The 25,230-nt window shown below is 43.9% G+C and overlaps 1 protein-coding gene across 1 annotated transcript in view; it reads left to right on the top strand.

Moving 5' to 3' along the window:
- LOC112228791 (gamma-aminobutyric acid receptor subunit alpha-3) overlaps positions 1 to 25,230 on the top strand; it is a 160,591-nt gene that overhangs the window by 95,145 nt on the left and 40,216 nt on the right. The gene's annotated exons all lie outside the window — the stretch shown is intronic.

Raw genomic sequence — 25,230 nt, 5'->3', positions numbered from 1 at the left:
CAGAGCAATGTGTCTGACTGCCAGGGGACTGAGTGGTCTTTCCCTGAATCCAGTCTGACACCGAACATGCTTCATGGAGGCAGCCAGGGTGTAACTAAGCTCCTCTAGCCACACTCTTTTGTTCAGAGGATTGTAACTATGATGTTTCAAAGTACTCTTTGTCCTGAGAATCAGTAACTACGAAACCTTTAAGAAACCTGTAGCAGCAAGAACTGTTTGATCACTTAACTGCCGCCACTCTGTCTCCTCATCAAGTATTGCTTCTGAATTTCTTGATTATAGAGTGCATTCAGGAAAATATTCAGAGCCATTGACTTTTTCCACATTTTGTTACATTACAGCCTTATTCTAAAATTGATCAAATTGATTTTTTTCCCTCATCAATCTACACACAATACCCCATAATGTCAAAGCAAAAACAGTTTAAAAAATATATTTTTTGCAAATTAATAAAATAACAAAGAATCTGAAATATCACATTTACATAAGTCTTGAGAACCTTTACTTAGTACATTGTTGAAGCACCTTAGGCAGCGATTACAGCCTCGAGTCTTCTTGGGTATGACCCTACAAGCTTGGCACACTTGTATTTGGGGAGTTTCTCCCATTCTTCTCTGCAGATCCTCTCAAGCTCTGTCAGTTTGGATGGGGAGCGTCGTGGCACTGCTATTTACAGGTCTCTTCAGAGAAGTTATTCCTGCGTCATCTTAGTTGTGTGCTTAGGGTCGTTGTCCTGTTGGAAGGTGAACCTTCGCCCCAGTCTGAGGTCCTGAGCGCTCTGGAGTAGGGATTCATCAATGATCTCTCTGTACTTTGCTCCATTCTACTTTCCCTCGATCTTAACTAGTCTCCCAGTCCCTTCCACTAAAAACACCCCCACAGCATGATGCTGCCCCCACCATGCTTCCCCGTAGGGATGGTGCCAGGTTTCCTCCAGACACGACGCTTGGCATTCAGGCCAAAGAGTTCAATCTTGGTTTCATCAGACCAGAGAATATTGTTTCTCATCATGGGGGATTGTGTGTAGATTGATGAGGAACAAAAATAATGTAATTCATTTTAGAATAAGGCTGTAAAATAACAAATACTTTACGAATGCACTGTGTGACCCTTAAAATCTGAGTAGAAGTAGGACTCTTCATATAGTAATGACGGTTGTCCATAGGGACTCTGGACGATAATTAAGGTAGCTCTTATTGGGGTAGTTCATTTACCTGTGAATGTAATGCTGCAATTGTCACATTGAAAGAGTCATGGAACGGCATTATTTTCCCAGCTGGGTCCCTTATTTTGAGTTCATTTGATGTGACTGTGATTCTCCTGAGGCTAAGAATAACATTTGGATTTGGATTGATTATTAAAGGGCCTGTCACTTCTTCATTTGCAAGCAAAGATAGCATGTTGCAAGACAAGTTGCTATCAAGGGCTTTTTGGCTATTCTAGACACTGCATTAAGGCAAACAAGATACAAAAATACTATTTTATAAATAGTTTCTGGGGCTATTACACGTGGACATCAGTATACTGTATTAATTGCATTGTATTATTCATTTCATTGTTCGTATTCATTTCATTATTCATTTAAAACCATTTCCAATGTTTTAGGAAAGGCCAAGAGCAGGCAATTAAGGGACACTTCGAAAAGTGTTCCAACTCGAAACATGTTCTCCTTCGACAATCAAAATATTTTCACATGACCCTCCACTTGTACTGTAAAAAATAAAATAAAAAATGAACTGCCACATAAGGATTATCAACACAAATAAAAAATAATTGTAGCAACCATGTGTTTATAAACGTGGATATTTCCTTGACCAAATCGCCTTGGCCACTTCGCCGACCACCACGGACGAGCTCACTCTCCCTGCCATTACACTATGATCAGAGCCAACAGCAAACAATGATCAGCTAGGGGGGAATCAGATTTTCAACATTTTGATGCTATATTTATAATCATATAAAATATATGCAACTAAAATGTTCCACCTACGGGTTTCTGTATCAATGCACCACACACAACCAACACATAACTGAATACCGATGACCAACTTCGAGCGCTTCATCGTGGTTTACGTTTTCACACAATCAAATAGAATAGATAAATAGAGTATGTCAATCTCGACAAACAGAAAATACATCCCTCCCTACTAAGTATCTAAGACGTGGCTTGACAAACTCTGAATGTCATTTAAAAATGTTGGTGTTTTCTAACAAATGTATTTTTCCATTCCACGGGGTGGCAGGTAGCCTAGTGTTTAGAGCGTTGGCCAGTACCGAAAAAACCCGAAAGGTTGCTGGATCGAATCCCTGCGCTGGCAAAGTAAAAATCTGTTGACTGCCCCTGAACAAGGCAGTTATCACACTGTTCCCCAGTAGACCGCATTGTAAAGAAGAATGTGTTCTTAACTGACTTGCCTAGTTAAATATATATATTTAATCCATTCATTTAACTGACGGATGCTGGTATTAGAGGGAAGTAGATTAACGTGTGCAGGTAGCCTACAGGAGCCTAATCAAATTAATACATTGTGACTGGTTTTGTTTATTCCACACTTACTATAAAAAGGTCATACATTTAAAAGGTTAAATTACACATATTTAGGCTATATTGAAGCGTTACGTTCGAGGTTGAGGAATGGTCAGATCAGAAAGGAGGTACAGCTGAATAACTGTACCTGCTGTGTGGCCACATTATACAGGGTGACTTGGGAGAATGATGATCGGCAACAGACAGTGCATCAGTATCCGAAGCAAAAATACAGCCAGACTGTCCTGTGCTGTGGCTTTCTACACCTTATCATCTGTCGAGTGCAGACCCACAACTGATCCAAATGGAACGAAACATTCAAATCACAGAGCTTTTGCGCCATTATTCAAATTACATTTTCACTGCAGTTTCCAGCCTAGAGTAGAATTGTACTCAATTGTACAATTACTCACTTTTAAACAATTATGCAATATTCATTAGCCTGCATATTTAAATATATATATATATATATATACTGTGTAATATATACTGTAAAAATACAAATCATTAAAAAAACAAGGGACCTCACCAAAAGATTTGAGCCTTTTGGTATTCCCACTTCTGACACCAATGTAGCAAATGGCAGGACAACAGAAGTGAATCCAGGTCACTGGCGTGAAAGGCAAATGTCCTGTGCCAATAGGGTTAACCCACTTGGTAGGACTCATATAGCGAGCATTGTGACAGTATAATGGTTTTGGTTTGACAGTAACAGGGACCAGGGTTTGAGTCCCAGTCAGGGTACCCCCCCTAATCCACTATATTGGTGTCAGGTGTTTGAGAACACCATTGAAAGCATGTCCCAGCCAAGTTTTAGTCACAGTACATTTGTGTTAGGCTAGCAATGTTTTGAATGGAACACATACACAATCCATGTCTCAATTGTCTAAATGGCTTAAAAATCCTTCTTTATCCTGTCTCCTCCCCTTCATCTACACTGATTGAAGTGGATTTAACAGGTGACATCAATAAGGGATCATAGCTTTCACCTGGATCCACCTGCGTCATGGAAAGAGCTCAGTGTATCTTGCCTTTTAGAAGACAAAACAAGGAAATAGCATCATACATTCTTGCTACTTATATTCTCACACTATTCAAGCACGATTTTCCCTGCAAATGTTCAGTGTGTTAGAAGTGTCCCCATCTTTACCACGTCCACCGTATGTGTCGGTGATTCTTGCATATGCACGCTCTGATTTAGAGGGGTTGGGTTAAGTGCGGAAGACACATTTCAGTTGAATGCGTTCAGTTGTACAACTGACTAGGTATCCCCATTTCCCTATCTTAGAACATGCAGTCGTGCTATTGAATCTACATCTGATCCGGTGCCATTTACAACATAATGAAACACTTAAATTGTATAATGTTTACTTAGCGGGTTGAAAAGTGCCGTTTTGACACATGCAATCTTTCAGAAAGCCTTCTAAAGCATGTTGATGTCATCATTTGTCCCCTTATTGCAGTGTATTGTAGCTGTTTAGTGGTGGCATTGTGTGTTGGCATTGTGAAAGCAGAGAGAGGGGGTTGAATAATAGATCCTGGACTGGATATTGCTGTTTCTCAGAAGCAGTTTTTTTTTCATAGAGTGCCTTGCCCTCCACAGTGCTACCAGTTATGTCTTAAAGACAGGCTGCAGTTGTCTCCAACAGCATTTTATGGAGAGTTCATTATGTTTTCATGAATTAAAGAGTACTGTGTGCAGAAACTGCCTGCGGTTAATGTGACTGATACAAAAGATAGATTACACTTCCATAGCATCCAGCCCTGTGAGCTCATCTGACTCAAATGCATCCTATGACAGAAAACAAAGAGCTCCCATCCTGTCTTCACAAAGAAAACTGGTGAGATGAGAAGTACTATAAGGTTATGCATTTCCATCTGGTTTGTTGCCAGACTTCAGTTCTTAGTTGTTTTTAATTTTTTTGAGTGGTTGGTTTATGTTGTGTACTCTCAGATCTTCTGTCATGCCATTGTTTGGTCATTTGTAATTCGTTAAACTAGTATGGCAGGTCAAACGTAGCCTGAGTGCCAGTCTGTTTGTACTCTCTTGCCAAGTCCTATTGGCATTGTCAAGTTCAGGCTAGGTCTGGTTAGGTCCCAAAAAATACAGGTTTAAGACAAAATAATAATTCCATGTGGCAGTGTTTGAAAATAAATAAATTCATTGGACCAGCACCATTGTTGATCCTACAGGATTTGCATTAAAATCGTGACCAGCGGTCGGGAAATCAAGTAATAAAGTGGCTGTAGATCATTTGAAAAACTTTTCAATGAATAGAATGATAGTAAAACAGTTATGCTATGTGTTTTCTGAGCAGTTAGCTGAAATTCACCACGGTTGTGTTTATTTTCCGCTTAATTGGCAAACTTTCTGTACAGCTAACATTCACTTCGTCATTTTCACTCCACCACACCACTGGTCCAATTAATGTGTTTCTTTTCAGCTGCTTCTGCATGGAATTGTTACATTGTCTTAATTAACGTTGTTATCTTCTTCCTAAGGTCAAGTCAAAGCCATATATATTGAGTTCAGCCAATACCTTTTTTTTTTGGTGTTTTTTTATTTTAAATCCGTTATTTTACCAGGTAAGTTGACTGAGAATACGTTCTCATTTGCGTCAACGACCTGGGGAATAGTTACAGGGGAGAGGAGGAGGGATGAATGAGCCAATTGTAAACTGGGGATTATTAGGTGACCGTGATGGTTTGAGGGTCAGATTGGGAATTTAGCCAGGACACCGGGGTTAACACCCCTACTCTTACGATAAGTGCCATGGGATCTTTAATGACCTCAGAAAGTCAGGACACCCGTTTAACGTCCCATCCGAAAGACGGCACAATACACAGGGCAGTGTCCTTTGCTCTGCAAGGGCCGCGGCTTTTTTGGAGCGATGGGTAACGCTGCTTCGAGTGTGGCTGTTGTCGATGTGTTCCTGGTTCGAGCCCAGGTAGGGGCGAGGAGAGGGATGGAAGCTATACTGTTATACTGGCAATACTATAGTGCCAATAAGAACATCCAATAGTCAAAGGTATATGAAATACAAATGGTATAGAGAGAAATAGTCCTATAAATACTATATTAACTACAACCTAAAACCTCTTACCTTGGAAGTTTGAAGTATCGTGTTAAAAGGAACCACCAACTTTCATATGTTCTCATGTTCTGGGCAAGGAACTCAAACGTTAGCTTTTTTACATGGCACATATTGCACTTTTACTTCTCCAACACTTTGTTTTTGCATTATTTAAACCAAATTGAACATGTTTCATTATTTATTTGAGGTTAAATGGATTTTTATTGATGTATTATATTAAGTTAAAATAAGTGTTCATTCCGTATTGTTGTAATTGACATTATTACAAATAAAATAAAATAAAAATCGTCCGATTAATCGGTACCGTCTTTTTTGTCCTCCAATAATCGGTATCGGTATCGGCGTTGACAAATCATAATCGGTACTACTTACTACAGTTCTTCCTATTTCCATAGTAGCATTTCATCAAACACATTTCTTGTCCTGACACAAACGGTACTAGAGCTTCTAAAAACAAAACAGGCAGATTCTGCGTCAGTAAGCATTTCAGCAGTAGAGGCAGGGGCAGGCAGCGCGCCGAGAGACAGAGAGAGATTACAGGGTGGATCAATATGCCAAGACACAATAAGAACAAGAGACACACTGATTGTGGTTTTGTTTGGTGAAACGGACAGCGTGGTGCAGTCTTATCAAAGGCCGGACCAAAGTCACTTATTATGAGGTTGGCTTCAGCCTTCCCACACAGCCAGGCCGTCACTGGCCTGATTCAGCCCCGATTGGCTCCAGGAGGACAGATATTGGCTGGAGGCAGTCAACACTGCTGTCTTTGTGACCTGTCTGTCTATATGTTGTCTATTGGGGATGGGATGGTGCAGAGTAAAACTAAAGTAAATAGGGGAAGTCTGACCCTCCCTCTAGCCAGCAGTAGAGAGGAGAGCTGTTTCACCATTTACACCCCCCCATCTCACAGCCACCATGACCTCTTCTTCCTCCAGTACTGTCTCATCTGTCCCAGACATCTCACTGTACCAATCTGTAATCATGTAGTGAAGCAACGAATGTGTGCATAGCTACAATTAAGTCACATCTGTCTATTTAGATGATCAGTCCAAGGCCCTTGTCCTTTTTGCCAAGGATAATGTCCATTTTAACAATGATGATGTTGATGATGATGATGGTTTTGATGGGGCTAAAATATGTGTTGGTTCCTTTTTGTAATTTATCACTACCATGCATTCTTTATTTTGTTGTTCGAACTTACAAAAAGTAGAGAGGAGACGATAACGATGCAGCTGCAACCCCATGAGCAGCCAGTCGCCGTTGTCACTTTTCTGCAGATGTGCACGTGTAATGGATGTGCTTGAGGGAGCTCCATACATTATGGAGGATAGCCTGGGCTGACAGCATGAGGAACACACTTACAGCCCACATGCTGCAGGTATCACATAACAGTACCAGACAAAAGTTTGGACACACCTACTCATTCAAGGGTTTTTCTAGATTTTTACTATTTTCTACAATGTAGAATAATAGTGAATAGATCAAAACTATGAAATAACACATTGAATCATATACTAACCAAAAAACTGTTAATCAAATTATATTTTATATTTGAGATTCTTCAAAGTAGCCATCCTTTTGCCTTGATGACAGCTTTGCACACTCTTGGTATTCTCTCAACCAGCTTCACCTGGAATGATTTTCCAACAGTCTTGAAGGAGTTCCCACATAGTATGCTGAGCACCTGTTGTCTGCTTTTCCTTCACTCTGAGGTTCAACTCATCCCAAACCATCTCAATTGGGTTGGGGTCTGATGATAGTGGAGGCCAGGTCATCTGATGCAGCACTCCATAACTCTCCTTCTTGGTCAAATAGCCCTTACACAGCTTGGAGGTGTGTTGGGTCATTGTCCTGTTGATAAACAAATTGATAGTCCCCACTAAGCGCAAACCAGATGGGATGGCATGTTCCTGCAGAATGCTGTGGTAGACATGCTGGTTAAGTGTGCCTTGAATTCTAAATCAATCACATGACCGTGTCACCTGCAAAGCACCCCACACCATCACACCTCCTCCTCCATGCTTCAGGGTGGGAACCACACATGCGGAGATCATTCAACTACTCTGTGTCTCACAAAGACACAGCTGTTGGAACCAAAAATCTCAAATTTGGAGTCATCAGACCAAAGGACATATTTCCACCGGTCTAATGTCCATTGCTCGTGTTTCTTGACACAAGCAAGTCTCTTCTTCTTATCGGTGTCCTTTAGTAGTGGTTTCTTTGCAAGAATTAGACAATGAAGGCCTGATTCGACCAGTCTCCTCTGAACAGTTGATGTTGAGATGTGTCTGTTACTTGAACTCTGTGAAGCATTTATTTGGGCTGCAATCTGAGGTGCAGTTAACTCTAATGAACTTATCCTCTGAAGCAGAGGTAACTCTGGGTCTTTCTTTCCTGTGGTGGTCCTCATGAGAGTCAGTTTCATCCTAGCGCTTGATGGTTTTTGCGACTGCACTTGAAGAAACTTTAAAAGTTCTTGAAACGTTCCGGATTGACTGATTGATATCTTGAAGTAATGATGGACTCTCATTTCTCTTTGCTTATTTGAGCTGTTCTTGCCATAATATGGACTTAGTATTTTACTAAATAGGGCTATCTTCTGTATACCACCCCTACCTTGTCACAAAACAATTGATTGGCACAAACGAAGGAAAGAAATTCTACAAATTTAACAAGGCACACCTGTTAATTGAAATGCATTGCAGGTGACTACCTCATGAAGCTGGTTGAGAGAATGACAAGATTGTGCAAAGCTGTCATCAAGGAAAAGGATGAAAAATATTTGTTTAACACTTTTTTGGTTACTACATGATTCCATATGTGATAATTCATAGTTTTGATGTATTCGTTATTATTCTACACTGTAGAATATAGTAAAAATAAAGAAAAACCCTTGAATGAGTAGGTGTGTCCAAACTTTTGACTGGTACTGTATGTTCCATGTTGACTGGATGGATTACGCTCCCTCTGGGGGACTGACACTTCATCTAGGGCCCTCTCACTGTTTCAAGGAGTACTTTTTCCTTAGGAGTTTCTTGACATATGCAGATTGAGTTCTGTGGATTTCTTACTAAATGAAAAAGTACAGTCACTCGTTCATCTGCCTTCAAGTATATAATGACCATCGTCAATATATTTTGCACCTAATGCTCTCAAATTCTGTCATGCCCTGTGTGACTAGGGTGGGCATTCTAGTTTCTTTATTTCTATGTTTTGACCGGGTATGGTTCTCAATCAGGGACAGCTGTCTATCGTTGTCTCTGATTGGGAAACATACTTAGGCAGCCTTTTTCTCAGCTGTGTTTTGTGGGTAGTTATTTGCTGTTTAGCTGCCTGACAGAACTGTGCGCGTTCGCTTTTCTACTTTGTTATTTTGTTGCGGTGTTCAGTTTAATAAATGTAATGAACGCCTACCACGCTGCACTTTGGTCTCCTTCTTCAACCCACGAGAGTCATGACCAATTCTAATTTAAAACGTTGAAGGACAGAATTTCCTGAGAATATAATGCAATTACCATCAAAATCTGTGCTTTTAAATTTTTCCTCAATATTTTACTGTGAATTTTAAAAATGTATTACACAGTACATTATAGAGCCCTGTCAACACTTAATGGATACATTACATGCGATTCGTACAGCCCTTCTCGCTGTTACTTGGCAAGGTGTAAAAGGTATTCTCCCCCTCCCTATATACTGTACCTCCCTCCCGCACTCTCTAGGTTATTTTAAGTTCCCCTTGACCTCCGGCGACATTCCCATCCAGCTCAGGCAGCTAGTCACTGTAGTTTGTTAGCCTGGGATTTGCCCTGTGGTGGTATGCCCAGGAGCCCTGTTCAACCTGGCCCTTACTACCTGTCCCTGTCTCTGTCCCCTCCACAGCCCCTCAGCCCTCCCCTGGCCCAGCACTCGATATGGGGGCAGCAGCGGATAGGATTTAATTGCTCTATAACAGGTACTCGGTTTAGGTGCCTTTTGGCAAAGCCTTGTCACAGAGCCAAAAGTTACATCTTCACCATCTCAGACCAGACAGAAGAGGTGTTAAGACAACCGTAGGGGCAGATGAGGGGTTAGATAGTCTAAGGGCAGGCATGGATTTCTAGTCATTTAAGCTTGCTGACGTAATACACGTATGGAGATATACAGTTGAAGTCGGAGGTTTACATACACCTTGGCCAAATACATTTAAACTCAGGTTTTCACAATTCCTGACATGTAATCCTAGTAAAAATTCCCTGTCTTAGGTCAGTTAGGATCAGCACTTTATTTTAATGTGAAATGTCAGAATAATAGTAGAGATAATTAGTTATTTCAGCTTTTAGTTATTTCATCACATTCACAGTGGGTCAGAAGTTTACATACACTCAATTAGTATTTGGTAGCATTTCCTTTAAACTGTTTAACTTGGGTCAAACGTTTCAGGTAGCCTTCCACAAGCTTACCACAATAAGTTGGGTGAATTTTGGCCCATTCCTCCTGACAGAGCTGGTGTAACTGAGTCAGCTTTGTAGACCTCCCTGCTCGCACACGCTTTTTCAGTTCTGCCCACAAATTTTCTATGGGATTGAGGTCAGGGCTTTGTGATGGCTACTCCAATACCTTGACTTTGTTGTCCTTAAAGCCATTTTGCCACAACTTTGGAAGTATGCTTGGGGTCATTGTCCATTTGGAAGACCCATTTGCGACCAAGCTTTAACTTCCTGACAGATGTCTTGAGATGTTGCTTCAATATATCCACATACATTTTTCTCTTCATGATGCCATCTATTTTGTGAAGTGCACTTCCAGGTTATGTCGATGTAGGACTCGTTTTACTGTGGATATAGATACTTTTGTACCTGTTTCCTCTAGCATCTTCACAAGGTCTTTTGCTGTTGTTCTGGGATTGATTTGCACTTTTCGCACCAAAGGATGTTAATCTCTAGGAGACAGAACGCGTCTCCTTCCTGAGCAGTACGACGGCTGCGTGGTCCCATGGTGTTTATACTTGCGTACTATTGTTTGTACAGATGAACGTGGTACCTTCAGGCGTTTGGACACTGCACCCAAGGATGAACCAGACTTGTGGAGGTCTACAATTTGTTTCTGAAGTCTTAGCTGATTTCTTTTGATTTTGCCATGATGTCAAGTAAAGAGGCACTGAGTTTGAAGGTAGGCCTTGAAATTCATCCACAGGTACACCTCCAATTGACTCAAATTATGTCAATTATTCTATCAGAAGCTTCTAAAACCATGACATCATTTTCTGGAATTTTCCAAGCTGTTTAAAGGCACAGTCAACTCAGTGTATGTAAACGTCTGACCCACTGGAATTGTGATACAGTGAATTGTAAGTAAAATAATCTGTCTGTAAAACAATTGTTGGAAAAAATGACTTGTGTCATGCACAAAGTAGATGTCCTAACCGACTTCCCAAAATTATAGTATGTTAACAAGAATTTTGTGGAGTGATTGAAAAACGAGTTTCAATGACTCTACCTAAGTGTATGTAAACTTCCGACTTCAACTCTAAGTATTAATTACTGTCTGTGAGTAATTGTTGCACATGGAGGTCCTAAGGTTACCTCTACAGTGCTGCCTTGGAATGTCAGATGGAATTGGAGGGCGGGTACTGTTTGTTGCCTCTCTCAGTGCGTGCCAGCTACACAGTTTGCGGTTATCCCTGTTGATTTAGCCACTTGCAATTGACACCTCACCAGGGTCAGCAGTATGAAGCGGTAGCCAGGTGGGGACGGGGGGTTTGTAACAGGCATTATCACTCCAGCCTTCCTGCCATCTGCTCCTTCTCTACTGAGTACAAGGGTTCAGAAAGGGTTCAGAAAGGGTTCAGAAAGGGTTCAGAAAGGGATCAGAAAGGGTTCAGAAAGGGATCAGAAAGGGCTCAGAAAGGGTGAGTCATTAAAAGTAAAAGTTCAAGTACAAAGATTCAGCGCATGGTTTAAATAATGTACAGAAATTGCATGATCAGAAAAGTATTGTCAGGAAGGAAGTGGTGCATAACCAGAGACTGGGGCCTATAGCGTAGCTCCCAGCATATATCCTGTTATAGCCATAGATGTGTTTTACTACTTACTGTACTGTAAACAATATATTCCACTGGTTGTCTCATTAGGAACAATGGTAGTACTTGTGTCTGAACCTAGTTTCATGCTTATAACTAATGAAATCTTCCATTTTTTCTTCTCCTGTATCGTGCATAATTATAATGAGTATATCATGTGAGATGAGAGAGGGAGGAATACAAAAAATAATTGCCTCTAACTAAACAAACCATGTTGGAACTGAAATACAAACACTGCTGATAATTGTGACGTGTTTTCTCCTCCGAAACAATTTGTGTGCATCCTTGTGAACGACTGACAACACAATCATGTAGTGCCAGATATCGCTGAGTCAGCTGGCTTCCAAGTAATGATTTTGTATCTACTCTTGTCCCGGGGGGAGACAATTGTTTAATAGACATTTAAAGTGCCTTTTTACTGATGGCTTTTCAGGCAGTCCGCTGGCTGCTAGAATTCTCCTTTTAACAGCCTATAATAAGCATACATATGCTGAGAAGAAAGAAAGTACTTTTATTGATTTTAGAGTGGAGTTTAGGGCCATACAAATAAAAAATATTATTTTCTGTCTGACCTTCTCTCCTCTGTGTTTGCTGCATGTGATTGGATTAGGAGTTTTTGCGCTGGGTAAATACGGTAGTTCATCTTTTGTTTTCACACCGATTCAGGTTGAATTACTTTCTCGTACTCTAACTGATGTCAAGCATCTCTGGGTCCATAAAACAGATTCTCAGTGGCGTTTTCAAGTCCTGCAAAATGGCGAAAATAATATTAAACGCTGCTGCCATAGCATCCTCCTCCTAGGAGTGTTGTCTAATTGGAGCCCAGGGGTCCATTTTAATGATGTTTGTACACCGAAGCATAGAGCTCATGCATCCTATTTATGTTTCATAGTCACCATCACCAATAGGAGCAATGGACTCAGAAACACACAAGGACCCACTAAATGTTTCTGAACCTGTACAAGGGCATGTTCATTGAGACATGTGATGCGACAATATTGCGGCCAAAGAGCCAGGTTGAGCGTTTAACCTTTACTTCAGTGGGCTAAATCAGGGTCAGTGTTTCTTGGTAGTCTTTAACAAATCTACTTTGAAACATAACTATACACCTCACACACATAGTTACGGGCTTAAAAAAAGAAGACACCTGTACCATGTCAGGTATAGAGTTGAAACGTACTCCATTTTGAGTTTTCATCCTAATATTACACTTTATATACATCACAGAAAACTGAAATATAACAAAACCGTTTGACATAGAAACGCCAGATTTTCTGCGGATTATAAAAAATTATGAAACTATGAAAAATATTACTAACATTCCACCCATGAGGTCACTAGAGGGTGATTTGGCCAATTGACTGCAGAAAAGGGCTACATAGAGAGGAACAGTGACAGGAGGCTTTGGCTTAGCTGCTGCAGTACAGCTTTGCTGCTTGAATGTGTAACCTTGACACAGATGGAAATAGTCAAATTCAACTGTCTCTACTGTGAGCCTGCCTTCTGATTGACACACCTCCGGACGTTTAGTGGGATATTGGTAGGGGCAAATGAGGCCATTCAGGGAGGGGAGCGCTGGGCATGGAGGACATGGGATGGGGAGGGTTGGTTCCAACGTCGCCACTCATTTGGCCACAGCGGTGACTGACACATATTGTAACGGGACATTTCACGCTTTGTTAGCTGCTCGGCCACCTCATAATTAGGGTGGCATGTGCTCGAGCTCAGCTCAGCCTGATTTTAGATTCTCAAGATACTAAAAAGATCATCAAGGAGCTTTTTGTTCTGATCTCTTCTGTTTTTTTGTTGTTGCCGTTTGTTTAAATCAAATCAAATTGTATTGTTAACTCACGTACACAAACTGACTGTACAAAACATTAGCAACACCTTCCTAATATTGAGTTGCACCCCTTTTTGCCCTCAGAACAGCCTCAATTTGTGAGAGGCGGTGGCCCGCGTCGGCGGCTCTATGTTTTCCTCCAAGCGTGCGAAGAAGGTGTTTAACTTTTCCAGGAGCGAGGCATTGGTGTCCACGATGTGGGTGGCTTTCCCTTTATAATCTGTGATTGTCTGGAGTCTCTGGCACCTACGGTCGTCTTGTGTCTGAGCTGTTGAATTATGACTCACTTGGTCCCTGTACTGTCGATTTGCCTCTTTGATTGCCTTACGGAGGGCATAGCTGGTCTGTTTGTACACATCCATGTTCCCAGTTACTTTGCAGAGGTTAAATGTGACACTTTGCGATTTCAGTATTGTGCGGATGCTCCCATCTATCCACAGTTTTTGGTGGTCCAGAGTTCTCGATGTGCGAGTAGAACAGGAGATGTGTTTTCCTCAGATTTCCTTTATTAAAGTCCCCAGCTACAATAATTGCAGCCTCAAGATATGCGGTTTCCAGTTTGCACAAAGTCCTGTGTAGCTCCTTGAGAAAATTCTCTAGGGAGGTATTGCGGTTGGCATTTGATGGTGAGGTATTCCAGATCGGGAGAACAAAAGGACTAGAGTTCCTATACATTACCACAATCACACCATGGGTAATTTATCATGAAACATACACCTCCACCTTTCCTTTTCCCGGGGAGTTTCTGTCCGCGCAAAGGACGGAGAACCCCGCTGGCTGAAAGGAGGGGAACAGTATATCCAGAGAAAGCCAAGATTCCGTAAAACAAAGTATGATACAGTCCCTGATGTCTCTCTGGAAGGAGATCCTCGCCTTGGCTAAACTAATTTATTGTCCAGAGACTGAGTGTAAGCGAGTAATATACTCTAAACCGGTGGATGGTATGCATGCCTCCTGAGTCTGACTAGGAGCCCAGACCTTATTCCTCTTCTCCGGTGACGGCATCTTGGAGCAGCCCCCAGGATGAATGGAATTGCCTGGGTGAGATCAAATAAAGGACCCATTTCAGGAAAGTCAAATTTATTGTCTAAATCCTGGTGAGTGACCGCCGATCTAATATCCAAAAGTTGTTTTCGGCCGTAGGTAATAATGCAAGAAACGTTCTGAGCCAATAATGTAAGAAATAATAACAACAATAAAGAATTACTGCAAAGTTGGCAAGGAGCTAGAAACATGGCGACCATGTCTGTTGGCGCCATCTTTTAAGTATTAACTGGAAAGTTATGTCCTGTAAGAGGGAGGCTGGGATGTTTTCTCTGCTCTCAATATCATCTTTTTACCTTGCTGTGTAATTTATGTGAGGAAACGTACCAGCTGAGCCAATGATACTTGTAAAGCTTTGTCTTAAAACCATCCAGAAACTCTACTGTAGTTCAACAGAATACTGTGAGTCTGAAGTCATCTCTAATTTGAATCTATTTTCTAAACACTGATACAGAGAGCTATTTTGGGTGGCCTTTTGCTCTGGCCTTTTGCTCCTGTTCAGAGTAGTCGATTGTGAAGGGGGCTGATGTGAACACTTGCAGTTCACCAGAGCTGACAATAGTTACGGAATAGACTCTGTTCATTCAGGGCTTCAAGTCCCTGCAAGTCATGTCAGCATGAGCTTGTTATACCACTGGCCAGAAGAAAACGGTTTCCTCTTTTTTTGTTTTGTATGTTCTCCAGTGTACAACATGTTCAAGGGCATGAATTGCAATAACATTTCCTGAGAATTTCGGTTTTAATGGGTTAATACAGTCTTATTGTGTTCTTCCTCTGGTCTCCAGTACAGAAAGGTAATCATGGCAGAGAGAGCAAAGCATTTATGTTTTCAATGAAGCACAATAGTAAAGGACAATCATGTTGCTAAAGTGGACAAAAAATACAGCCCTATCTCAGGTTTCTAGGCAACCAGGCCCTGACGCACACCAACACAATTACATAGGAGCTCTTTGAGCTAGCCGGCCATTAGGCCTACCTACCCTACCCTTGCTGAGACTGGATTCTGTGTTCACAGTCGGGGTTGTATGTTAATTACCACCATAGTTACCACCATAATGCTTTACAGCTACCTCTCTATTTCTATGCATATTCCATAATATGATGTCACCTAATGTAGCAGTACATTAATTGTGGGGTACGAGAGTAGTACTGTGCGATTCAGAGCGTTTCTGCAAGTCATTGTTGATAACGGTAATTGCGGAGATTTTCTCTTTTAGCTAATTGTCAGTGTGTTGTTAAAACTGTGAGAGCTTGTGATCTAGACACACCCCAGCACCACCAGGCATCAGAACCCAAGGAATAGCACTGTGGTAAAAAAATATATATACTTGTCTGGATAGTAATATTGTGAGACTTGACTGCAGCTTTAAAGCCAAGAGAAGAACTGTAAAAATGTAATGGCTTCAGCAGAAATTACACTCTGGTTATGTATACTCTGGGGCAGAATATTTAGGATATGTTGACCTTAATAAAAGGTCAATTCTCCATTCTGCTGCATTTGACCGGTTGAATGTCACCTTGACAGATGACAGCCTTCCATATAACTTCATAGCTTGTTTATATTCCACCTCTATCTTGTCCACCCCCCTCCTCCTCCTCCTCCTCTCACAAGGGTGTCTTCCTTAAGGGAGATGGAGTAGGTGGGGTATGGTTCTCCCCCAATTTAGGAGAAGGTGTCATCATTAGAGTAGCATATGTTCTCACCAGGGATTCCCAACCAGGAGAGGGAGACTCATTGATCATGATCCAGAGTCCCCAAATATGGTGATAAGTGTGATGAACGAGCCGCCCTGGACCTGACAGTAGATTTCTCACTCATCACACGGAGGAGGAAGAGGCGGAGGTATATGTCTCTCAGCGCCAGGCAAAGGTCCAGTGTCAGCATGTGACTTGACCATTTGTTCTCTGTGAGGTGTATATGTCAAGGTGAAACCTTATTATTACAAAGAGAGCGGAAGTGATAGATTGACAGGCTGACAGGCTGAGTCTGAAAGTCCTCCAGAAGCTGGGAATCAGCCAAACAGACCACTAGCTAGAAATGCAATAGAGTTCCATCAATACAGACTCATCTACTCCACAGGACAGATTACAGTGTATAATGGGAGAAGTTTTCAGGAGCTGGTGAGGTATGGAGGAGAACTTTAAAATAAAGGGGGGTTAGGGTAGGTGGAGTGGAACACACAGCTCCTTCTAAGGCCCCCCTGGAGCTCCGACAAAGACAAGGTACTACAGGCTCTGGCGATGGCACTTGCGATCGATGCAGCTGTTTTTTCGGGAGGTGGAGGCGGAAACCGGAGAAAGAGGGGTTGGCCCCGTGAGGCCATTTTTGCTGTGGTTCCCCGGGCTGACAGTCGCACACACACACACACACACACACAGGAAGGACATTAATTAACGTCAGCAGTAGTGTTCTTCATCCAAGTGCAGTTATTTTGCAAGGCCAAGAACATCATAACCATTAGGGTTGAAGATTACCCAGGAGGTAAAATGTTTTATCTCATTAAACACTTAAGAGTGGTGGTACGATGTAGACTTTGTAAAATATTGCTGACATCTTGATGGCGGGGGAGGTAAAGGCCATTGCTCAACATCACAGCAGTGTTCAACTAGACTCTAGTGTAAAGATGTATTTAATCAACAAGATGTCTTACCATGCAGGCTCTGAGTTTCTTTGGTCAAGGGGTTAATTGAAAGATTGAACCGCTGCATTTTAGTGAAAGTTGAAGAGGACACAAAATAGAAATCAATGGGTTTTATGGTTTTAACAATGTTGGGGAATACATTGGAGCTGTGCTGTGTTGATCTATTGCTACCATTATGGAGGTGGTGAAAAAATATGTTGTTGTTATTCTCAGGGTTACTATTTCCCAGAATGCATTTCTGCATATTGTATTCCAAAAGCAAATGACAGTACAAAACAAGAATATCTCAATTCCAAATATACTGTAGGTAACTGGAAAAATAAAGGAATCACTTGAGTAAATGAGGGATACAAAGTACAGTTGTGTTACACCTTCTAACAATGGTGAGTGGAGGAGTCAAGCGCAGAGAGCAGGTAATTCAGTACGTGGATATTTTATTCCATAGACTGTGGAGCCATGACATGCTAACCCTAACCCTAACCCATGAAACAACCCGTCCCAAAATACAACGGACTAAAACTGTCCGGAAAAATACTGGTAACACTCATACACCAGATAACAGAGAACAAGCCCGCACAAATACCCAGCGGGCCTAGTGCCTTTAAATAGCCTACGACCAGAACGGTAGTGTTCCCCTGAGATAGGGGAAGATCAGTAAGGAAATCTACCGAGAGATTGGACCATGGCCGTTGTGGAACCGGGAGGGGTTGTAACTTCCCTCTAGGCAGATGCCTAGGAGCCTTACTCTGAGCGCATACCGAACAGGAAGAGACATAGAGCTTCACATCCTTAGCTAAGGTGGGCCACCAGTATTTCCCCCTAAGACCCCGCACTGTCCTATCAATCCCCGGATGACCCGAAGACGATAGTGTGTGGGCCCACCGAATCAATTTATCACGGACACCAAGCGGCACGTACCTACGACCGGTCGGATACTGTGTAGGCGCAGGTTCAACCCTCAACACCCGCTCGATGTCCGCGTCCACCTCCCATACCACTAGGGCCACCAGCCGAGAGGCTGAAAGGATGGGAGTGGGTTCGATGGACTGGTCCTCGGTGTCATAGAGACGGGACAGCGCATCGGCCTTAGTGTTAAGGGAACCTGGTCTATACGAGATCGTAAATCTAAAGCGTGTAAAGAACATGGCCCACCTAGCCTGACGCGGATTCAGTCTCCTCGTTGCTCGAATATACTCCAGATTGCGGTGGTCAGTCCAGATGAGGAAAGGGTGTTTAGCCCCCTCTAGCCAGTGTCTCCACACCTTCAGGGCCTTTACCATAGCTAGTAACTCCCGGTCCCCCACATCATAGTTCCGCTACGCCGGACCCAGCTTCTTAGAAAAGAAAGCGCAGGGACGGAGCTTCAGTGGCGTGCCCGAGCGCTGAGACAGCACGGCTCCAACCCCAGCCTCGGACGCATCCACCTCCACTATGAATGCTAACGAAGGGTCCGGATGCGCCAACACGGGTGCATCCGTGAACAGCGCCTTCAACCTATTGAAGGCTCCATCAGCCTCTGCCGACCATCACAGACGCACTGGCCCCCCCCTTCAGCAGTGAGGTAATGGGCGCCGCTACTTGGCCAAAACCCCGGATAAACCTCCGGTAGTAATTGGCAAACCCTAAAAACCGCTGCACCTCCTTTACCGTGGTCGGAGTCGGCCAATTACGCACAGCGTTAACGCGGTCACAGCGGAAATGCGATAACCCAGGAAGGAAATGGCTGGTTTGGAGAACACACATTTCTCAGCCTTGACGTATAGGTCATGCTCCAGCAGTCGCCCAAGAAACTTGCGCACCAGGGAGACATGCGCGGCGCGTGTGGCAGAATAAATCAAGATGTCATCAATACAGACTACCACACCCTGCCCGTGCAAGTCCCTGAGAATTTCATCTACAAAGGATTGGAAGACGGCTGGAGCATTTTTCAACCCATACGGCATGACGAGGTACTCATAGTGTCCTGATGTGGTACTAAACGCTGTTTTCCACTTGTCTCCTCCCCGAATAAGCACCAGATTATACGCGCTCCTGAGGTCCAGTTTTGTGAAGAAACGCGCTCCGTGGAATGATTCCACCGCCGTAGCGATGAGAGGTAGTGGATAACTAAAACCTACTGTGATCGAATTGAGACCTCGATAATCAATGCACGGAGGCAGACCTCCCTCCTTTTTCCTCACAAAAAAGAAACTCGAGGAGACGGGTGACATGGACGGCCGAATGTACCCCTGTCTCAGAGCTTCCGTGACATATGTCTCCATAGCCAACGTCTCCTCCTGTGACAGTGGGTACACGTGACTCCGGGGAAGTGCAGCATTCACCGTCGATGGGGTGGTAATTTGGTCGCTTTTTTCTTACTAAAAGCGATAGCCAAATCGGCATATTCTGGGGGAATGCGCACGGTGGAAACCTGGTCTGGACTCTCCACCGTGGCACCGATGTAAACTCCTATACACCAACTCGAACACTCGTCTGACCACCCCTGAAGAGCCCCCTGTTTCCAGGAAATGAGGGGATTGTGAATAGCCAGCCAGGGAACCCCCAACACCACTGGAAACCCAGGTGAATCAATAAGGTAGAAACTGATCTTCTCCCAATGATCCCCCTGCGTTACCATGTCCAGCGGAATCGTGGCCTCCCTGACCAGCCCTGACCCTAACGGTTGGCTATCTAAGGAGTGCACGGGGACCGGTGGGTCTACCTGCACTAACGTAATACCCAACTTACGGGCGAGTCCGCAATCCATAAAACTCCCAGCTGCGCCTGAATCGACTAGCGCCTTATGCTGAAGAGAGGGAAAAAACCCTGGGAAAAAAATAAACAAAAACATGTGACCAACAGGGAGCTCTGGGTGAGTTTGGTGCCTGCTCACCTGGGGTGGCCGAGAAGTGTTCCGCCGGCCAGCTCGACTCCCAGAGGAACTCCTCCAGCACCGGTCCGAAGTGTGTCCTCTCCGTCCACAATAGGCACAGGAGGAGCCTCCTCCTCCGGTCTCCCTAGATGCAGCTCCTCCCAACTCCATCAGAGTGGGAGCGGGAAGGCTGGAAGGTGGAACTGACAGGACCCCTTCTGAACGCCCGCGGGCAGCTAGCAGGTTGTCCAATCGAATCGACATGTCTATCAGTTCATCAAGGGAGAGAGTTGTGTCCCGACAAGCTAGCTCCCGGCGGACGTCCTCCGGGAGACTGCACCGGTAATGGTCCATCAGGGCCCTGTCATTCCACCCAGCACCAGCAGCTAGGGTCCTGAACTCCAACGCGAAGTCCTGCGCACTCCTCGTCTCCTGTCTGAGGTGGAACAGTCACTCACCCGCCGCTTTGCCCTCTGGTGGGTGGTCGAACACAGCTCGAAAACGGCGGGTGAACTCCAGGTAGTTGTCCCGAGCCGAGTCTGGGCTGTTCCAGACAGCGTTGGCCCAGTCCAGGGCCCTACCCGTTAAATAGGAGACGAGGAGGCTCACACTCTCCTCACCCGAGGGAGCCGGACGCACGGTAGCCAGGTAGAGCTCGAGCTGGAGCAAAAATCCCGGGCACCCAGCCGCCGCTCCATCGTACTCCCTCGGGGGGGAGAGACGCAATGTGCTGGACCCAGAGGACGACGTAGGTGGAGTAGGTGGCGTCGTCTGTGGGGGAGCTGGGGTAGACGTTGGTAGACCACTCCTTTCCCATCGCTCCATCCTCTCCATCATCTGGTCCATCGCTGTACCGATCCGATGGAGGACAGCTGTATGGTGATGGACGCGCTCCTCCATAGTTGGGAGAGGGGTGGTCGCTGCTCCTGCTGACTCCATTTAGCAGGTGCGGGCTTCTGTTACAACTTCTAACAATGGTGAGTGGAGGAGTCAAGCGCAGAGAGCAGGTAATTCAGTACGTGGATATTTTATTCCATAGACTGTGGAGCCACGACATGCAAAACACCAGGGAGCATGAAACAACCCGTCCCAAAATACAACGGACTAAAACTGTCTGGAAAAATACTGATAACACTCATACACTAGAAAACAGAAAACAAGCCCGCACAAATACCCAGCGGGCCTAGTGCCCTTAAATAGCCTACAAACAAACACTAACTCAAAACAGGTGTACCAAATTAAACCCAATAAACAGAAACAAACGGAAAGGGAATCGATGGCAGCTAATAGGCCGGCGACGACGACCGCCGAGCGCCGCCCGAACATCAAGTTTGAGGACGACACAACAGTGGTAGGCTTGATTACCAACAACGACGAGACGGCCTACAGGGAGGAAGTGAGGGCCCACGGAGTGTGGTGTCAGGAAAATAACCTCACACTCAACGTCAACAAAACTAAGGAGATGATTGTGGACTTCAGGAAACAGCAGAGGGAACACCCCCCTATCCAGTTTTAAGTTCCTCGGTGTACACATCACAGACAAACTGAATTGGTCCACTCACACAGACAGCATCGTGAAAGAAGGCGCAGCAGCGCCTCTTCAACCTCAGGAGGCTGAAGAAATTTGGCTTGTCACCAAAAGCACTCACAAACTTCTACAGATGCACAATCGAGAGCATCCTGTCGGGCTGTATCACCGCCTGGTACGGCAACTGCTCCGCCCACAACCGTAAGGCTCTCCAGAGGGTAGTGAGGTCTGCACAACGCATCACTGGGGGCAAACTACCTGCCCTCCAGGACACCTACACCTCCCGATGTCACAGGAAGGCCATAAAGATCATCAAGGACAACAACCACCCGAGCCACTGCCTATTCACCCCGCTATCATCCAGAAGGCGAGGTCAGTACAGGTGCACCAAAGCTGGGACCGAGAGACTGAAAAACAGCTTCTATCTCAAGGCCATCAGACTGTTAAACAGCCACCACTAACATTGAGTGGCTGCTGCCAACACACTGACTCAACTCCTGCCACTTTAATAATGGGAATTGATGGGAAATGATGTAAAATATATCACTAGCCACTTTAAACAATGCTACCTAATATAATGTTTACATACCCTACATTATTCATCTCATACATATATGTATATACTGTACTCTATATCATCTACTGCATCTTGTATCCTAGCCACTTTAACTATGCCACTTTGTTTACATACTCATCTCATATGTATATACTATCTTTATGTACATATTCTTTATCCCCTTACACTTGTGTCTATAAGGTAGTAGTTTTGGAATTGTTAGCTACTTGTTGGTTATTACTGCATTGTCGGAACTAGAAGCACAATCATTTCGCTACACTCGCATTAACATCTGTTAACCATGTGTATGTGACAAATCAAATTGGATTTGATTTGATTTGAACAGGAAGAGGCACCATCTTCGGTGAGATTCGTGACAAGTTGAAGTCGGAAGTTTACATACATGTTAGCCAAGTACATTTAAACTCGGTTTTTCACAATTCCTGACATTTAATCCTGGTAACAAATTCCTTGTTTTAGGTCAGTTAGGATCACCACTTTATTTTAAGAATGTGTAATGTCAGAATAATAGTAGAGAGAATGATTTATTTCAGCTTTTATTTATTTCATCACATTCCCAGGGGGTCAGAAGTTAACATACACTCAATTAGTATTTGGTAGCATTGCCTTTAAATTGTTTAACTTGGGTCAAACGTTTCAGGTAGCCTTCCACAAGCTTCCCACAATAGGTTGGGTGAATTTTGGCCCATTCCTCCTGACAGAGCCGGTGTAACTGAGTCAGGTTTGTAGGCCTCCTTGCTCGCACACGCGTTTTCAGTTCTGCCCACAAATATTCTATGGGATTGAGGTCAGGGCTTTGTGATGGCCACTCCAATACCTTGACTTTGTTGTCCTTAAGCCATTTTGCCACAACTTTGGATGTATGCTTGGTATCATTGTCCATTTGGAAGACCCATTTGCAACCAAGCTTTAACTTCCTGTCTGAGATCTTGAGATGTTGCTTCAATATATCCACATAAATTTCCTGCCTCATGATGCCATCTATTTTGTGAAATGCACCAGTCCCTCCTGCAGCAAAGCACCCCCACAACATGATGCTGTCACCCCCGTGCTTTACGGTTGGGATGGTGTTCTTCGGCTTGCAAGCCTCCCCCTTTTCCTCCAAACATAACGATGGTCATTATGCCAAACAGTTCTATTTTTGTTTCATCAGACCAGAGGACATTTCTCCAAAAAGTACGATCTTTGTCCCCATGTGCAGTTGTAAACCGTAATCTGGCTTTTTTTATGGCGGTTTTGGCGGTTTTGGAGCAGTGGCTTCTTCCTTGCTGAGCGGCCTTTCAGGTTATGTCGATATAGGACTAATTTTACTGTGGATATAGATACTTTTGTTCCTGTTTCCTCCAGCATCTTCACAAAGTCCTTTGCTGTTGTTCTGGGATTGATTTGCACTTTTTGCACCAAAGTACGTTCATCTCTAGGAGACAGAACGTGTCTACTTCCTGAGTGGTATGACAGCTGCGTGGTCCCATGGTGTTTATACTTGCATACTATTGTTTGTAGAGATGAACGTGGTACCTTCAGGTGTTTGGAAATTGCTCCCAAGGATGAACCAGACTTGTTGAGGTCTATGATGTCTTGGCTGATTTCTTTTGATTTTCCCATGATGTCAAGCAAAGAGGCACTGAGTTGGAAGTTAGGCCTTGAAATTCATCCACAGGTACACCTTCAAGTGACTCAAATGATGTCAATTAGCCTTTCAGAAGCATCTAAAGCCATGACATCATTTTCTGGAATTTTCCAAGCTGTTTAAAGGCACAGTCAACCATATACCATGGCTGTCTCAGTCACCAGATCTCAACCCAATCGAACACTTATGGGAGATACTGCAGCAGTGCCTGAGGACAGTGTTTTCCACCACCATCAAAAAACACCAATTGATGGAATCGCACTCTTCCAATAGAGTTCCAGACACTTGTATAATCTGTTCCAAGGTGCATTGAAGCTGTTCTGGCTCGTTATGGCCCAACGCCTTATTAAGACACTTTATGTCGGTGTTTCCTTTATTTGGGCAGTTACCTGTACATTTCTATACAAATGCCTTTACTTATGTCATTGCTCAGGAAGAAGTATGTTCTGTTTCTTGGTCACGATGAGGTCCCATAAGGCTCATAGTTGTATTTCCACCACTGTCTAATGGAGGTCCCGGTAGAATGAACTATGGACCCAGATAGTGTCATTGACATGCCATTCTGAAGTAATGCTCAATGTCCACCATTATTCATGCCATGTGGAATGGCAAAAGGGACTTAGCAAGGAGAATGGTACAGTACTGGTTCTGTCATTGTGTGTTGTGAGATGTGATCTCCCAGGCAGATGCCTGTCTCCTCCTGTCACTGCAGCTTGATTTGCAGAGCTCCCTCCATCAGGAGTGGAGTAGGTGATGTGCCGAGGATCAGCGGGTCAATATCTAATCAACTGGATGAGGAGGCTACAGGAGACCACATAGCTCAGGGGACTAGCTGACTGTCTGGCTGCTCCACAGGTCTGCAGAGCTGTCTGGCTGGCTGGCCCTGGCCTTAGTAGTGGGGGGAGGGAGTGGGAGTTCTGAGCTATGCTGATGGGAAAACTGACAAATCACTGGCTACCAAGACATACTGTAGTAGCCCTCAACAGGCACATTGATTACTAGACGCACTACAGTATGTGACTGCACATGCTGACTGTTCCCCTCACTCACATCAACCCCCCCCCCCTCTCCTTTCAACAAAACCCAAATGTCGGGGAAGTCTCAGAACAGCAGATTATCTCTGGCAAACCATAATATTAATTATTTAGGTTGGTGCTTATTTTTGTCCTGCTTCACATGTGTAAATATGCCTGTGTGAACTGGAAATGTGTTTTGTTACATATCCCAACTCCCCTTGAGAGGCAACTAAAGGTTGCTAGTTTGAATCCACATGTGGGTAATTAGGGTTAAGTGAACATCAACAGATTTTCCCCTTTGTCAACTCGTGGATTCAAACTAGCAACCTTTAGGTCACTGGCCCAACGCTCTAAACTCTAGGCTACCTGCCACCCCTATTCCCCTGCCATTGGGGGCAGGGCAACCTTGGGTGACCCAAAGG

Source organism: Oncorhynchus tshawytscha, linkage group LG30 (genome assembly GCF_018296145.1).
Source record: "Oncorhynchus tshawytscha isolate Ot180627B linkage group LG30, Otsh_v2.0, whole genome shotgun sequence".
Classification (NCBI taxonomy): Eukaryota; Metazoa; Chordata; class Actinopteri; order Salmoniformes; family Salmonidae; genus Oncorhynchus; species Oncorhynchus tshawytscha.
The sequence above is the reverse complement of the archived record's forward strand: the minus strand, read 5'-3'. Positions and strand labels throughout refer to the sequence as shown.